The following is an 18,710-nucleotide window of genomic DNA, read 5'->3' on the forward strand; positions in this document are numbered from 1 at the left end:
CTCCTTATCCGCGGGAGATTGGGTCTGGGACAGCCTGCGGATACCAAAAAACGTGGATGCTCAAGTCCCTTATTTAATCTGTCTCATTGCGGTGGACTTTAGGACCCTACAGAGCTCAGGACCCACTGCCCGCAGTGTTTCTGTTCCGTTGTCGGAAAATGATCACAATTGAAAATAAAGTGGAAATAATAAAGCGATCAGAAAGAGGTGAAATGCCATTGGTCAATGGAAAAGCATTAGGTTACAGTCAGTCAATGATCGGAACAATGTTAAAGGATAAAGTGAGAATAAAGGAGCACGTGAAGGCCCTGCCCCAATGAAAGCTACAATTACTACTAAGCATCGCAGTGGTTTAATTATTGAAATACATGTGTTTCTTAAGTGTTTTATATACATAGAAAGGTAAAATATATACTATATACTAAGACAAACGTTTGACCAACTGACGCTAAATAATACCGGATGTACCTGTTCTGACTTAGAGAACTTCCGTTTTTTTTTTGGATTCTTGATCCGCGGTAACCTATGCACATCGTCCCATATACTTTAAATCATCTCTAGATTACTTATAATACCTAATACAATGTAAATGCTGTGGCGACCCATTTCCTGGCACATCCAAACTGGCTCACAATTAGATAGCCTACTGGGGTTTGCGAGCACAGAGCTTTGGAGCCTCTGCGCCACGGGGGGCAGGTTGAGGGAGGTTTAAAAGTGAGGCTGAGGATTTCGAATAAAGTTTTTTCCTGCGACTGCAGTTACCGACTCCGTGTCGTAATTTTAGGGCTGCGTGTAGCACACCGCTACAATTGGTGACCCCGACGGTCCAAACGATTTTTGGACCAGAAATGACCGACGCCGCCTCGGTTCATGCGGTTTCGTTGAAACTGCCGGGTTTCTGGACACAGCGACCGAACCTATGGTTCCAGCAAGGAAGCCCAATTCCACGTTCGCCAGATCACCTCAGAAGACACCCGCTACTACTACATGGTGAACTCCCTCGACCAGGACACAGCAGCCCAGGTCGCGGAGTTCATACAGTCGCCCCCGGCAGACAGCAAGTACACGGAATTCAAAGCCCTGCTCCTCAGGACTTTCGGACTTTCACGGCGCAAGCGGGCTGCCCGTTTACTGCACCTGGATGGCTTGGGCGACAGACCTCCATCGGCTTTAATGAATGAGATGTTGTCTCTAGCCGACGGACACACACCCTGCCTCATGTTTGAGCAGGCATTCCTGGAGCAGCTGCCTGAAGACATACGCCTGCTGCTGTCCGATGCGGATTTCAGTGACCCCCGGAAGGTGGCAGCCCGGGCATACTTGCTGTGGAACACCAAAAAGGTGAGCGGGGCGTCCATCGCACAGATCTCCCAGCCACGCTCCCAGCAGCAAACCATTCCAGGCCCGGCCGCAGAGCCCGCCAACCCCCGGCCCAATGAACACTGGTGCTTCTACCATCAGCGGTGGGGCGCAGAAGCCCACCATTGTCACCTGCCCTGCAAGTTCCCGGGAAACGCCAGGGCCAGCCGCCGCTGATGGCTACGGCGGCTGGCCATTGGGATAGCCTCCTGTATGTGTGGGATAGAAGGTCGGGACGCCGGTTTTTGGTCGATACTGGTGCCGAGATCAGCATTTTACCTCCAACGAGTTATGACACCCGCAGCAGGGCACCGGGTCCCCCCCGAGGGCCGTGAACGGCAGCACAGTAAGTACCTATGGCACACGTCAGGTGCAGCTACAGTTCGGCTTCAGCCAGTTCACGTGGGACTTTACACTGGCCGCCGTAGCCCAACCGCTTCTGGGTGCGGATTTTTTGCGGGCTCACAGCCTACTGGTCGACCTGCCCAGGAAGAGACTGGTACACGCCGAGACCTTTCAGACGTTCTCCCTGGGTGCAGCCCAGTTGCCAGCCCCTCACCTCGGCTCCATCACGCTGTCCGACAACAACTTCACCAGGATCCTGGCGGATTTCCCATCGGTTCTGGCACCGCAGTTCACAGCTGCCATGCCCCGATACGGCATACAGCACCACATCCCGACCCAGGGACCACCCCTCCACGCCCGCGCTCGGCAGCTTCCCCCGGACAAGCTCCGACTGGCGAAGGAGGAGTTCCAGAGGATGGAGGAATTGGGGATCATCCGGTGGTCCGACAGCCCATGGGCCTCCCCCCTGCACATAGTGCCCAAAGCGACAGGAGGCTGGAGACAGTGCGGCGACTACCGCAGGCTGAACGAGGCTACCACACCGGACCGCTACCCTGTGCTGCACATTCAGGACTTTGCAGCAAACCTGCACGGCGCACGGATCTTCTCCAAGGTAGACCTCGTCCGAGGGTACCATCAAATCCCGATGCATCCTGACGACGTCCCCAAAACGGCTCTCATCACCCCATTTGGCCTTTTCGAGTTCCTCCGCATGCCGTTCGGCCTGAAGAATGCGCACAGACGTTCCAGCGGTTAATGGACGCGGTGGGACGGGACCTGGACTTCGCATTCATCTATTTGGACGACATCCTCATAGCCAGCAGCAGTCGTCAGGAGCATCTGTCCCACCTCCGTCAACTCTGCGCCTGACTGAGTGAGTACGGTCTTACAATCAACCCCGCCAAATGCCAGTTCGGACTCGATACCATTGACTTCCTGGGCCACAGGAAGGTAGATGCGGTCCGCCACTTCCCCCGACCCACCACGATCAAAGGCCTTCAGGAATTCGTAGGTATGGTCAATTTCTACCACCGCTTCCTCCCTTCAGCTGCCCAGATCATGCGCCCCCTGTTCGCCCTGATGTCGGGTCCGAGCAAGGACATTACCTGGGACGAGGAGTCCGCCGCCGCTTTCGTTCAAACGAAGGAAGCTTTGGCGAACGCCGCAATGCTAGTACATCCCAGAATGGACGCCCCTACCACCCTCACAGTGGACGCATCTAACACGGCAGTCGGTGGAGTGCTGGAGCAACTCATCGCAGGTCGCTGGCAACCCCTGGCGTTTTTCAGCAAACACCTGCGGCCACCCGAGCTCAAGTACAGTGCTTTCGACCTGGAACTGTTGGCGCTCTACCTGGCAATCCGGCATTTCAGGTACTTCCTAGAAGGTCGGCCCTTCACCGCGTTCACGGACCACAAACCCCTTACCTTTGCGTTTACGAAAGCGTCTGACCCCTGGTCGTCCCGCCAGCAACGCCACCTGTCCTACATCTCTGAATACACGACGGATGTCCGGCACGTCTCGGGTAAGGACAATGTCGTGGCGGTTGCGCTCTCTCGCCCTACCGTTCATGTCCTTTCCCAAGGGGTAGACTTTGAGGCACTGGCAGAGGCGCAGCAGGCGGATGAGGAGATTCCGAGTTACAGAACCGCAGTCTCCGGTTTGCAGCTCCAGGACCTCCCCGTAGGCCCAGGTGAGAGGACCCTACTCTGTGACGTCGCCACCGGCCAGCCCCGTCCCGTCGTCCCGACAGCCTGGCGGCGCTGTGTTTTCGACTCCATTCATAACTTGGCGCATCCCTCCATCTGGACAACTGTCCGGATGGTTTCCAGCAGGTTCGTTTGGCACGGACTCCGCAAACAGGTCAGTGAATGGGCCAAAACGTGCATGCACTGCCAGACGGCCAAGGTGCAGCGGCACACCAAAGCCCCACCGCAGCAGTTCCATCCCGCCCACCGGCGTTTCGACCATATTCATGTGGATATCGTGGGCCCCCCGCCAGTGTCGCGCGGAGCGTGGACCGGTTCACAAGATGGCCAGAGGCGGTCCCGCTCACCAACATCACCTCCGAATCTTGCGCCCGAGCCCTGATCACCACCTGGATATCTCGCTTTGGTGTACCGGCCCATATTACCTCCGACAAAGGCGCCCAGTTCACCTCCAGCCTGTGGTCAGCTATGGCCAGCCTTTTGGGGACTCAGCTGCACCACACAACTGCCTACCACCCACAGTCGAACGGGCTAGTGGAGCATTTCCACCGTCACCTGAAGTCGGCCCTCATGGCCCGTCTGCGAGGAGCCAACTGGGCGGACGAGCTTCCCTGGGTCCTACTCGGCATCCGCACAGCGCCCAAGGACGACCTGCACGCCTTGTCGGCCGAGTTGGTATACGGCGTGCCCCTGGTCGTCCCCAGGGAGTTCCTACCAGCCCCACGGGGGCAAGAGGAAGATCCCACAGCAGTCCTGGGCAGACTACGCGAGAAGCTCGGTAACCTGGCCCCCATACCCACTTCACAGCACGGGTGGAACCCGACCTGCGTACCCAAAGACCTGCAGAACTGTAAGTTTGTGTTTGTACAAAGGGGCGGGCATTGGCCACCGCCGCAGCGGCCATACGAGGGGCCGTTTATGGTGCTCCGGAACAACGGGTCCACGTTCGTGCTGGACGTTAGGGGGAAAGAGGAGGTTTTCACGGTGGACCGCCTCAAACCGGCCCATATGGACCTGGCACAACCGGCCGAGTTTCCGGCACCTCGGCGCAGAGGCCGACCTCCCAAGCAGGTTCTGGCCCAGACTGTGGACATTGGGGGGTGTATCGCCGGTTCTGGTGGGGGGGGGGGGGGTTATGTGGCGACCCATTTCCTGGCACATCCGAACCGGCTCACAATTAGATAGCCTACGGGGGTTTGCGAGCACAGAGCTTTGGAGCCTCTGCGCCAGGGGGGCAGGTTGAGGGAGGCTTAAAAGTGAGGCTGAGGATTTCGAATAAAGTTTTTTCCTGCGACTGCAGTTACCGACTCTGTGTCGTAATTTTAGCGCTGCGTGTAGCACACCGCTACAATGCTATGTAAATAGTTATACTGTATTGGTTAGGGAATAATGACAAGAAAAAAGTCTGTACATGCTCAAACAACAAGTGCTGGAGAGAGAACTTCCGGGTTTTCTCGATCCGCGGTTGGTTGAATCCGCACATGCGGAACCCGCAGATAAGAAGGGCACACTGTAATCCTTGCTTATTAAGTTCTGGCTACAGTTTGACTCAAGGATTTCATCCATTTTTGAGGAGGTTGAATGAATGGCTCTATAAGGATCATTTATCAGCTTTACAAGATTTTCCTCAAATTGGTATTAATGGCATCATTTAGAAGTACAATTTTGGTACTTAAACCTTAACATTTCACTTGACTTAAAACGTTTACAACTTTGTTCCATCTTAGTATGCAGAGTATTGCATTTCTTTAGGTTCAGCTTGTTACCAATTGTCTTCTATTTGCTACTATAGTTTGAAGTAAATTGCGATAACAATCGTTTTTACAGAAATAGACAGAAGTAGTAAATAGGGACAGGGCAGCTGGTCCATCATCCCAATGATAACACTTAAAGGCATTGGATTTCTGTATATGTACTACTGTACTCAATTTCAAAATAACCAATTATTCGACTAAATTCATGCTGTTCTTGATCCTTCACAGCTGTTTCCCTGAGCTTAGAGGATCTGCAGCTAGGTGGTTGGGCACAAACCTAGTGCTTGGAATTCACTGGTTAAAGAAAGCAACATTGCCAGGGATCTTTCTCTAGCATATGGCTGTGTACACAGAACACCCTCAGAAATCCCAAATCTTTGCACTTGATTCAACAAAAGAAAACCCTGATTTTGTAGGCTGTTTAGTTATGCCTTTAAAATGGTAGGGTAAATTTACCAATTGTCATCAGACCATTTCCCCCCATTCCCATCTCAGCCACTGCAGGTTCATATTTGCAAACGCTCTAATGATTGATGTTGCAGCTTTGACTTTTTCTTACTTAGATAATTCACTGGAATCCTCCTCAGCACTACCCCACAGAGCACCAATTCACTGATAAAGAGCTCTTGGTACTCCAGTTTAAAAACTTGCACATACATATTCTTTTCTAAGTTGGAAAAAAAAAGACATCTGTACTTTGGTTTCACACAAAGCTATGCCCTTCATTGGCACACCTACAGCTATCAATCACCCACATTTCAAAGTACAACAGCAGGCCAGGATGAACAAAAGGGCTGCTGTGTGTTATACCATGATCAACATGCTAAGTGTAGGCTACAGATGAGTACTAGCAGCACATGCTCCATGTTTTGACATACCACCTAGATATTACAATCTCTATCACTTCCATCAGACTGTAGATATGATAGAAACTGCTGTCTCTTGATTTGCTCCCTAACCCAGAGATCTCAATGGTGCAATTTTCAATGGCTGCAGCCTTGAGCCTCGTGTGGCAATGCTAAGTGACATCACTTGGTCTGGTCTGCCCAGCATAGTTCCTTATTGGCATCTCTTCACACCAAGTCTTCATTGCAGAAGGGTTTGTAGAAGGTACAGATTGACAAGAGGTTTCTGCCACAACATCCCAACTGTGGAGAGGACAGGTTCCTCCACCACAGCAGTGGGAACAAATAGGTCAGAAGCTCATGCAAGGTTCCCAGCTCCATAGCCCTGTTCATTAATGCATTGCTTTACATAAAATATTTGTGTTGGAGCTGATATTCCTGGGAACCCATTCTGTTCATTAAGGTATGATATACTTTTAAACTCTGGGCAAGAGCTAAGAAAATAGCTGGAATGTTAACTCAGGGATGGAACTATGGCTGAGTAAATAGATTATGCATTCATGCTAATGCTTTTCACATTTAAAGAACATAACAGAACCATGCTAAGTGAATAATATTCAACTTGCTGTAGGAAAAAGGGCAAAAGAGATCTGTGAAACTTGCGAACTACATAAATACTTGACATAGTTTTGCTGAATGACACACAAATGGCATACAGTGAAAACAGGTAATTATTCTGGACTTCTCCATCTCCAATTAAGGGATTAACTTGGCAAACAATTGCCATTACATTCTCAACAATTCCCACAGATATTTCAGTTACATCTCCTCCCACAATACTATTGTTTAGGGCTTCAATATATTTTCTCAGTTTCTCCAACCTGATTGCATGCATTATGATGAATACAACAATTCCTAAAACAATATCTATGATGTCTTCTTCCTTAACTGAACAGCTCTTTCAATCAGATTTGCTTCAGGTACCTGCCCTTACCCAGATTCCTCCCACTAAGATCAAGAATCAGGTTCTCTTGTCATCACTTGCTACTCCATAAGTTTCCACATTGAACACGTCATATTCTTTAATATCCACCTGTAGATCAAATTTCCCCTTGAATATTCCAACGGGATCATTCTTTCACAACTCCCTGTTCACTCTTCCATCTTCACCAATGTTGACTTCCCTTCCATACAACTTCTCATGACACCTTCACATGCAAACACAGGAGATAAGTCACTTCCTTCCTTTTACGTCCTTCCTTCTCATCATCAAGGCAAAGCATTCTTTCTAGATGAAACATATGATTCCCTTGCACTTCTATTGATTAAAAAAAATTAATGTATGTATTGGGTGCCAACAATGTGGTCTCCTCTATTCTGGAACAAAAAAGCACTGAAAATTGAATAATTACCGTGCAAAATTGCTCCATTTAACCAAACGTATCCTATTTTTTGTCACTTTAATTGTCCATCCCATACCAATTTTTGTCTTTGCATTTACAGTGTGCCAATAAAGCCCCCACATGCTCAAAGTACAGTATCTCACCTTCCATCTGTGAACATGGTAGTCCTCAGGACTCGACACATAATTCAATTTCTGATTAATGTGCTTTCCCATTTATTTCAATTCTTAACAGAGCTGATACAAAAACATCAAATTCTAACAGTAACTTAGTTTTTCCTCCATCCTCAGAAGCTGCCTGACCTTAAGACTCGTCCAGAATTATTTCAGATTTCCAGCCATTGTTGTGCCTCCAAATCTCAATCCAGCATTGCTTTTGTTTCTTCTCTGTACTCTCTTTATTAGCACCTCCTTCACATAAAAGAAAACATTTTATTGAATGGAACAGAAAACGTTGATTTGAGAACTATTCCAAATTAAGTAAGCTACTTAAAAATATGCCACATTTAAACATTGGAACCTTTAACGGGATAGAGAAACTATGGTGAACATGATGGTCCAATCAAGACGGCACTTGAGATCAGAGCACAAAAATCTAATCCAAATTACAGTATAATACTGAAAAAGTGTTGCAAAGAAACACAATTTTTCAACTGAAGCCCAGTCACCATCTCAGAAAGATCGCGCAGATTCCCAGATTCTAATAAATAACGCACAATATCTGCTTTGGTCTCAGCCAGGCATGGGCAAACAACGGCCCGCGGGCCATATGCCGCCCGTTAAGCTTTTTAATCCGGCCCGCAGAACTTGATGAAATTATATTAATAAACCTTAACGTTTTTTCCCCGCAATTCTGGCATTTTCCCAATAGATGACGCACTCTATATACATTGACCTTTGTTGAGGTGCAGCGTATTACTCCACATTTGCGCTTTACTCTGTGACCTTGTGGCGACCCATTTCCTGGCACATCCGAACCGGCTCACAATTAGCCAGCGTTCCGGCTAAGGGAGATAGCCTGCGGGGATTTGCGAGCACAGAGCTTTGGAGCCTCTGCGCCACGGGGGGGGGGGGGGGGGGGAGGTTGAGGGAGGCTTAAAAGTGAGGCTGGGGATTTCGAATAAAGTTTTTTCCTTCGACTGCAGTTACCGACTCCGTGTCGTAATTTTAGCGCTGCGTGTAGCACACCGCTACAACCTCTCACCCCTTCTGTAAAGATGAGTGGAGCTAAGAAAAGAAAAGTGGATAGAGAATGTCGGGTGTTTAATAAGGAGTGGACAACTAAATATCTTTTTACCGAACACCGATCAACTGCTGTATGCCTGATATGCCAAGAGACTGTGGCGGTTTTTAAAGAATATAATATCAGCCGTCACTTTGCCACAAAACATGCCAACTATGCTAGTGACCAGTCAACGAAAGAATGGGAAGCTAATGCTCAGAGGTTGGCAGCTAATTTACAGGCTCAACAAAATTTTTTTCACCGTCAAACTGCCATTCATGAGTCAAGTACCAAGACGAGTTTTATACTGTCATTCAAATTAGCAAAGGCCAGCAAGCCTCTGTCTGAAGGCGAGTTTTTAAAAGAATGTATGGTGGAGACAGCAGGTGTATTGTGTCCGGAGAGCAAAGACAAATTTGAAAAAATCAGTTTATCACGCAGGACAGTGACTTGCCGTGTAGAACTGATAGATGAAGATATAACCAGCGATTTAAATAAAAAGGCAGAGTCGTTCACGTTATATTCATTAGCACTGGACGAAAGCAACGATGTAAAAGACACTGCTCAGCTCCTCATTTTTATCCGAGGAATTAACAATACTTTCGAAATAACGGAGGAGTTTTTGACGATGGAGTCTCTGAAAGGAAAAACACGGGGAGAGGACTTGTATGACCGGGTGTCTGCTGTCATCGAAAATATGAAGCTCCCTTGAAGTAAACTTATCAACGTCACCACAGATGGATCTCCTAATTTGACGGGGAAAAATGTCGGCCTGCTGAGGAGAATACAGAATAAAATGAAAGATGAAAATCCTGACCAGGGTGTTATTTTCCTTCACCGCATCATCCACCAGGAATCTCTATGTAAATCGGTATTACAGCTGAATCATGCTGTGAATCCTGTCGTAAAACTTGTCAACTTTATACGTGCAAGGGGACTTCAGCACCGTCAGTTCATCACGTTCCTGGAGGAAACTGATGCGGATCACCAGGACCTACTTTATCACTCCCGTGTCCGCTGGTTAAGTTTGGGCAAAGTGTTTCAACGAGTATGGGAGCTCAAAGAGGAGATCGGTGCATTTTTGGAGTTACTGAGGAAGGCCGGCGAATTTCCTGAGCTGAGCAACAAGAGCTGGCTTTGCGACTTTGCGTTTGCTGTGGATATATTTTCACACTTGAATGAACTGAACGTGAAGCTACAGGGGAAGGATCAGTTTGTGCATGACATGTATAGAAACGTGAAAGCCTTTAAATCCAAGCTGGCTTTTTTCTCCAGGCAAATTTCGAATAAGTTATTCACTCATTTTCCCACACTAGCCACGCTGGAAGAGGCCGGCGCAAATGTGAAAAAATACAGCGAGTCACTGGATGCGCTGCACACAGAATTCTGCCGTCGCTTTTCTGATTTTGAAAAAATTGACAAGTCACTTCAGTTGGTGGCCTGTCCCCTGTCACAAGATCCTGAAACAGCACCAGAGGAGCTGCAGCTGGAACTGATCGACCTTCAGTCTGACCCCTTCTTAAAAGAGAAGTTCAACTCTCTTAAACTGAATGACTTTTGTGCTTCACTTGGTAAAGAGGTGTTTCCAAACCTCCGGAGGACGGCACAGAAGATGCTGGCGTTGTTCCGCTCGACCTATTTGTGTGAACAGGTGTTCAGCATCATGAACATCAACAAAGCCAGCCACAGATCCAAGTTAACTGACCAACACCTCAGATCCATCCTGAGAATCGCCACAACAAAACTAAATCCAGACTTTGATGCGCTGGCTAAAAAGGGAGACCAACAACACTGTTCCCACTGAAATTTAAAATAAGTTTCTTCATTGTGTTATGTAAAAAATGCATTTGAAAATATTTTTTTCAATAAGCCTTACATGTTACACGTACGTTCTCAAAATAAAAAATGCGCTCCAGATCAAATAACGCGCTCCGCATACTGGCGCGCTGTCACTGTTCTGTCATTGTGCTGGTCGTTGTTGAGTTTTGGCACAGGGGACAATTGAATAAGAAGGAGCAGGACAAGTAGACGTGCATCTCCTACCGTTTTTGAAATAAAGACAGTCAGGAGGAGAGTGATGATGATAATATCTTGAAGGATAACAGAATTTTCAGTGCTTTAAAATAATAACTGTTACTATTAAAAAAAGCTGTTTTATTCATTTAATTTTCAGTGTTTTAAAAGTCATTTCAATAAATAGCTAAATACCATGGGACTTCAAAGACAGATATTTAGTTGTAATGCATTTGTTCATTTTCAATTGAAATTAAAGCACATGTTTTCTACATATCCCATGATATTTTATTTTCTCTTATGAGGTGTATTACCAAAACACTCCGTCCATCCGGGGTCCGGCCCCCCTGTCAAATTTTAGAACCCTTTGTGGCCCACAAGTCAAAAAGTTTGCCCACCCCTGGTCTAAGCTATTGCATATCCATTATCAGCTTCTAGCTCTGCCCTAGGACAGTTGTTCAGTTGCTGATCCCCCTGACTCCTAATGATCATTTAAGTTTGAAGAATTGAAGCAGAGCTGCATTAGACAGTGGTCAAGGAAAAGGATGCATTGTAGGACATATTCTATCCAGATAATCTTACAATCTGAAGTCTTATTCCGAAGGAAGTTAGACTAATTCAAGCTTTAGTAAGCAACATTTTACTATTGTCCAATAGCAGACCAATAAAAAGCATGAAATTAAAGCAACCTACTTAAAGAGGGAAACAATTGCTTTCAAAGCAGTGCACAGGGAAGTTAACCTCAACAGATCCAAGATCCAAAATCTGATATCCACAGGGCAAAGACTCAACACAGAGATTTTCCCACAATTTGGACAATGTAAAAAGAGTCTGAAACAAACTCATTTTTTACTTAAATATTCTTCTTATTGAAAGGGCAAATGTTTTGAGCTGGTTCACTCCACCTCAGAATAAGGCCAGTGTTCATTACAGAAGACAAAGCTGGAGAAACAGATCACTAAACTTGTATAACTCCAGTTTTAGACTTCTTGTATCTCAAATAGAATTTCTCATGAGAGGCAAAAGGCAAAATCAAAACACATACTACAAACAAAAGGCTTCATACTAATCAAAACATCAGATTCATGATTCACTGACATTCTTTCATTGGTAACTGAGGTCTAGATTGAATACTTAGTATGATTAGAATGAATTGTGCAAAATGTAAATATTAAGACTTTTTTAAAAACTCTATTTATGCCTCGTTTAAAAGGCATAGGTCGAGCAGACAGCTAAAGACTTTTCACAGGGCAGAAATAATTAATACAATGGGGCACAACGTTCAAATGTTGGGGCAAAAATATAGGGGAATGTCAAAGGCAGGATTTTTTTTATTAAACAGAGAGTGGTAGCTGTGTGGAACACATTGCCAGGGGTGGTGGCAGAGGCAGATACATTAGGGACATTTAACAGACACTTAGTTAGGCACAAGGATGAAATAAAAATAGAGGGCTATGAGGGAGGAAAGGGTTAGATTGATCTTGAAGTAGGTTAAAAAAAGTGCTGTTCTATGTAAATACACTAAAGGTTTGGGCAGCTTTCTTATTGTATATCATGTAACATTCTGAACATGGCTCAAATTTCCTCTCAGGTTTGAAATTTAAACCTGATTACCAAATACATGTCACAAAACCACACCTGGTCTCAGTAAAGTATTGCAACAGATTAAACAAATACAATTTTGCAAATTGTGCTTATCCTCACACAGCAACACCCCTCACCCTGTAAACCACCCCAGCTATAAACACACATCTAAATCTTAAGGCCAGAAACAAATTGATCTGAATTCCTAGGCAAGTACAACTTCCAAGCTGCTGCCTACCATTTGTCGTGCTGCAACTGATTTGAATTAACATGCTGAAGAACTGCATGTCTATGAATTTCAATACATCTCCTTACCTGTGAAATGCCATATTTTATTACCTCAAACATAAAACTTACTTCAAACAGTATAAGTTCCATTCGTGTGAAATCTTGTATTACAGTGTTTACTGGAATCTGCTGCTGATGAACTTGCAACACATTTCACAATACTAAAAGTTAATAACTAAACCAAAGTGCCTCTATCACAAGGCGGTTACCAATTCAAATGCGACATTGTAATAGAGTAAACAAGTCTCTTCAAAATATGCAAATCTTCTGAGGTAAAGATTAACAAAAGGTTATAAATTATTTAATATCATTTCTTTATGAGACAGTAGAAAGTTACTTTTCCTCTAATGATCCGACTGCCACTTAATCTGAATTATTTCAAAAAGTCTCAGGATAAATTTTTCAGGATTTCACTTGTATCTCTGGAATGTGCTTGACTCCCTTACTACTTCCCTTCTGTTCCTGAATGCTTTAAAACATAAATCTCTACTAGCCAACTTAAAACTAAATCTACAAAATAGAAACCCAACTATCCAAAATCCATACAAGAACTAAAGGTGTAGCGAAGCTCTTAATCAAATGAGTATACCAAGTTTAGAGAACTTGGTTTCTACCACAAAAGTTTTCAGCACTAAATAAAACAAGTTCTTGCTTGACAGTTATGTACACTGTTCAATTGTAACAACTGAACAGCCAGGTCAAGAGGACAGAATTCAATTTCAATCTCAGAGGTAACAGTAGAAAGTTTTAATTCCATATTTAAACTAGCTTTACTATCTTTGTCAAAGCACTAGACATTAAAAATTGGCAATATTAATTTGTGCCAGCAAATGATTTTGAAAACCCAGAAGTGTAACTGGAGAAACTTCCAATGAGAAAAATGTTTTAAAGGCAGAGCACCTCCAACTTCCTGTCTACTCTTGGGAGTTAATATTTACCTATAAAAAAAATCAGCAATACCCAGCAAAATCTGCCAAGTCTATATTTACCTGCACCTCACTTAATTCTTAATAGGGAGTGTGCACCCTGCAAGAACATGTCTCCTTTCTACAGTGTAGATTGGCCCTATACAATCCTCAAGCCCACATTGATGAAATTTAAATCTGGCTAAAAACATTTACAAAAGGTAATCACAGATAAATTAGTGTTCCAGCACTAATAAACCCATTAATACTTTGCCTGACAGATTAATTAGAATAGCATGCGAAGAAGCGCAGATCAGTCATTCTTATTTTTTGTAAGAAAGATACTAGTGTGATGTTACTAGATTAGTATATCATAAGCCTAGTCAAATAATTCAGAGACAAGAATTCAAATCCCTCCATGGCACCTCAAGAATTTAAGTTCAATTCATGAAATAGCTTAAAATAAAAATACTGCACCAATAATGAAAAAAACAAGACACAAAAATACAACTGCAGATGCTGTGGATCAAGGAATACGAACACAACGCTGGAAGAACTCAGCAGGTCAGGCAGCATCCATGAGAAAAGAGTAGCCAATGTTTCGGGCCGAGACCCTTCATCAGGAAAGAAAGAAATTTGCTGTGGAAACAATATGGAGTATGCTCATGACCTTTCAGGAAAGCAATGTCCTTCCTGGCCAGAGTGACCCATTCACAATTTCAGACCAACATCAATGTGGTCAAGTTGTAACTGCCTTCCGAAATGGCCGAGCACTTTATTGTATTAAACGACTTTCAAATGAAACTGAACAACCCTTCCACATTTAACAGAGAGTAAAATTTGAAGCAGAAACACTTAACATGACTGATCCCACACAATCACCTAGCAGTCTATCTAATGTTCAGAAATAATCAAGTCAGTCAAATTTCTAGTATCAGGGTTCCCATTACAAAAGAATAACAGATCTACAAGAAAAAAATGACATTGTACCTGCAAGGCTTCCGGTCAAATTCAGACAAGAGAATTTTCTAATGACTACAACTTACTGCCATGATCACTCAGCATTGGAGCGATCATGGAGATTCACATGTCACATGGAACCGCTAAGCACAAAGGTATACAATGGAAATCAAAACAAAAATTCAGATGCTGAAATTCTGAAATAAAAACAGAAAATGCCATAAACACCTCACCCTGGACAATCATCATCAGTGGGAAGAGAAAACATGTTTCAGGTAAAAAGAAGCACAAGGAATTAAATGGGGTATGCATGTTCTCATTTCTGAAACTGATCCCAATGCCATCCCATGCTTCCAACCCACCTGCAGCATTTGATATTAAAAATTACATACCATTCTTCAGACAGCTGATTAATATCACTTAATTCTCAAGTAGTGCATTAGGATCAGTGAATCACCATAATGCCCCTTTTCCCACTCCAATGGCATTATCAGAGGTGTTCACTGAAGATCTATCCTTGTCTGTTTATTTCTCTTTTATGTACAGTACAGCCCTTCAGAAACATGAGCAGAACCATGAGTCAATTTCCACATATACATTGTTTTTGTGTAGTGAACTTAAGACAAGTTATTTTACATAATCAACGTACAGCCAACATATAGAATCAGAGTGTGTCATGGCTAACAGCCAATATAAGTTCAGCACAATGTCGCAACTTCATCTTCAGTGAAATTCAGACTGATCCAATTTACATAAATTTGTAAGAAGATGATGAGTATCACTTGACATTTGCATTTACTTATCAATCAGACTTGGACAGACAAAGGCTTCCTCTGAGCTCCTGTAAGTATATTCAAATGTGGGAAAATGTATCAAATTAGTTTCTGTGCTCATATACCTCAATACGTAAAATCAACAATAATCGTAAAGAATAACCTGTTTCCACTTACTTGGCAAAAGTCATTTACCAGAGCCAGATATATTAGGAAGAAAGGATCTCCAGTTAAAACATTTTTCCCAGTAAATTCTCCAACATTCTAACTAAGAATATTAGATCCAAATATTGCTTTATATTGGAAACTAACTAAACAGTCAAAGCGACAAAAATTGCACCTTTTATGTGTGAACAACTCATTAAACAGTTTCCTGATTTTGTGCAATTTGCAAATCCATTATCTCCCAAAATTAAAACTACAGTCAAAACCAAACACGAGGAAATCTGAAGATGCTGGAAATTCAAACAACACACGCAAAATGTTGGTGGAACACAGCAGGCCAGACAGCATCTATAGGGAGAAGCACTGTCGCTGTTTCGGGCCGAGACCCTTCATCAGGACCAGGACTTAGTGTTGCCAGCTATCACTTGAGCTAAATTCTACATTTGAATCTATCCATTAAAACTAAATTACAATTCAAAGATCAAAGTTCACAGAAGGAATGTCCAAGAAGAGCTGAAGCCAAAAATCTTTAAAATCCCAAGCTTACTATAAAACCTGCTGATAAGGGGGGAGCGGTTGTAGTCTGGCGTACTGACCTCAACCTGGCCGAGGCACAGCGACAACTCTCTTGATACCTGCTCTTATTTACCGGTTGATCATGACCCCACTAAGGAGCACCAGGCCACTGTCTCCTATACTGTACCATCATCAACCTTATCAGCTCTGGGGATCTCCCATCCACTGCCACCAACCTCATAGTGCCCACACCCCACACTTCCCATTTCTACCTCCTACCCAAGATGCACAAACCTGCCTGTCCAGGTACACCGATTGTCTCAGCTTGGTCCTGCCCCACCGAACTCATTTCTGCATACCTTGACACTGTCTTATTCCCCCTTGTTCAATCTCTTCCCACCTATGTTCGTGACACTTCTCACGCTTTGAATTTTTTCAATGATTTTAAGTTCCCTGGCCCCCAGTGCCTTATTTTCATCATGGACGTCCAGTCCCTATATACCTCCATCCCTCACCAAGAAGGTCTCAAAGCTCTCTGCTTCTTTTTGGATTCCAAACCTACCCAATTCCCCTCTACTACCACTCTCCTGCATCTAGCGGAATAAGTTCTTACTCTCAATAATTTCTCCTTTGGCTCCTACCACTTCCTCCAAACCAAGGGTAAAGCCATGGGCACACGCATGGGTCCCAATTATGCCTGCCTTTTTGTTGGCTTTGTGGAACAGTCCACTTTCCAAGTCTATACCGGTATCCACCCCCCTCTTTTCCCTCACTACATCGACGACTGCATTGGCACTGCTTCCTGCACGCATGCTGAGCTCATTGACTTCATTAACTTTGCCTCCAATTTTCACCCTGCCCTCAAATTTACCTGGTCCATTTCTGACATCTCCCTCCCCTTTCTTGATCTTTCTGTCTCCATCTCTGGAGACAGCTTATCTACTGATAACTACTATAAGCCTACAGACTCTCACAGCTACCTGGACTGTTCCTCTTCCCACCCTGTCTCTTGCAAAAATGTTGTCCCCTTCTCACAATTCCTCTGTCTCTGCCACATCTACTCTCAGGTTGAGGCTTTACATTCCAGGACAAAGGAGATGTTTTCCTTTTTTAAACAAAGGCTTCCCTTCTTCCACCATCAACTCTGCTCTCAAACGCATCTCTCCCATTTCCCGCACATCAGCCCTCACCCCATCTGCCCACCACCCCACTCGGGATAGAGTTCGCCTTGTCCTCACCTACCACCCCACCAGCCTCCAGGTCCAACGTATAATTCTCTGTAACTTCCACCACCTCCAACGGGATCCCACTACCAAGCACATCTTTCCCTCCCCTCCTCTTTCTGCTTTCTGCAGGGATTGCTCCCTATGCGACTTCCCTGTCCATTTATCCCACCCATCTCTTCCCACCGATCTCCCTCCTGGCACTTATCCTTGTAAGCGGAACAAATGCTACACCTGCCCTTACACTTCCTCCCTCACCACCATTCAGGGCCCCAGACAGTCGTTCCAGGTGAAGCGACACTTTACCTGTGAGTCGACTGGTGTGGTATACTGTGTCCAGTGCTCCCGATGTGGCTTTTTATATATTGGTGAGACCCAACACAGACTGGGAGACCGTTTCACTGAACACCTACACTCTGTCTGCTAGAGAAAGCAAGATCTCCCAGTGGCCACACATTTTAATTCCACTTCCAATTTCCATTCTGATTTGTCTATCCATGTCAAGATGAAGCCACATTCAGGTTGGAGGAACAAAACCTTATATACCGGCTGGGTAGCCTCCAACCTGATGGCATGAACATTGACTTCTCTAACTTCCATTAATGCCCCTCCTCCCTTCTTACCCCATCCCTGGTATAGTTAGATTTTCCCCCCTCCTTTTTTTTCTCTCTTTCTGCCCATCACTCTGCCTGTTCTCCATCTCCTTCTGATGCTCCCCTCCCCCTTTCTTTCTCCCTAGGCCCTTCCTTTCCCTTCTCTAGCTCTGTACCCCATTGCCAATCACCTTTCCGGCTCTCAGCTTCACCCCACCCCCTCCGGTCTTCTCCTATCATTTCGGATTTTCCCCTCCCTCTCCTACTTTCAAATCTCTTACTACCTTTCCTTTCAGTTAGTCCTGACAAAGGGTCTTGCCTCGAAATGTTGATAGCGCTTTTCCCTATAGATGCTGCCTGACCTGCTGCGTTCCACCAGCATTTTGTGTGTGTTGCTTGAATTTCCAGCATCTGCAGATTTCCTCGTGTTTGATCTGTAAAAGATGTCTGCTTCTGCAAACTTAAAAACACTGGAGCGATAATTTGATATAATGAAATCAAATATTAAAATTTACTCCTTTACTGCATTCTAATCTACAAATCCTTTAATCCAAAGGAGGGTAAATAAATTTCTTTATTTGGCATCATTAAAACTTGCCACTGTTACGCCTGTGCTCTCCACCCTCCTTTCTGAGAATTGCAAGATCGCTATTAAGTCAGGTCAAGAGACCCAGGAAATGAGAGAAAGACATGCAGAATCCACAAAGAGTTGGAATGTGTCCTTGCCTCCGAAAGGCGGAACCATTGATAACGGCTATTGTCTCTTGGAGATGGAATTGTGTATTGAGCACTGTGCTATTCATCAATGCCCTCAAGGAACCAGGCAATGTGGGCTGGTTGGGGGATGGCATCCTCCCCAACCTGATTGACATCTGAGTGGGGATAAAAGAGGGTAAGTGGGAACAGCACCTCAAATGCACCAGAAGAAACGCTCAAAATCCTGTAACAGCGTAATAGTGAAAGCTGGTGGAAAGCCACGTGCGTCCTTTTCCATTTGCCTTGCAATTGGTGGGCCTTGCCACAGAAGAATGGCTTTAGCTAACAACAAAGGGGA

The 18,710-nt window shown here is 44.8% G+C and overlaps 1 protein-coding gene across 5 annotated transcripts in view; it reads right to left on the reverse strand.

Moving 5' to 3' along the window:
* Positions 1 to 18,710, reverse strand: part of eps8a (epidermal growth factor receptor pathway substrate 8a) — a 260,490-nt gene that overhangs the window by 135,601 nt on the left and 106,179 nt on the right. Inside the window, exons 1-2 of one of the 5 annotated variants that reach the window (XM_059987602.1) lie at positions 12,591 to 12,676; positions 7,718 to 7,825 (exon numbers count right to left, since the gene is read on the reverse strand). The exons of 3 other annotated variants lie outside the window; for them this stretch is intronic. The gene's annotated coding sequence lies outside the window, so the exon portion shown is untranslated. Of the gene's footprint in view, positions 1 to 7,717; positions 7,826 to 12,590; positions 12,677 to 18,710 lie in introns of those variants that run through there. One more of the 5 variants, XM_059987601.1, reaches the window with a different exon arrangement.

This window comes from Hypanus sabinus, chromosome 13, assembly GCF_030144855.1.
Source record: "Hypanus sabinus isolate sHypSab1 chromosome 13, sHypSab1.hap1, whole genome shotgun sequence".
NCBI classification, from domain to species: domain Eukaryota; kingdom Metazoa; phylum Chordata; class Chondrichthyes; order Myliobatiformes; family Dasyatidae; genus Hypanus; species Hypanus sabinus.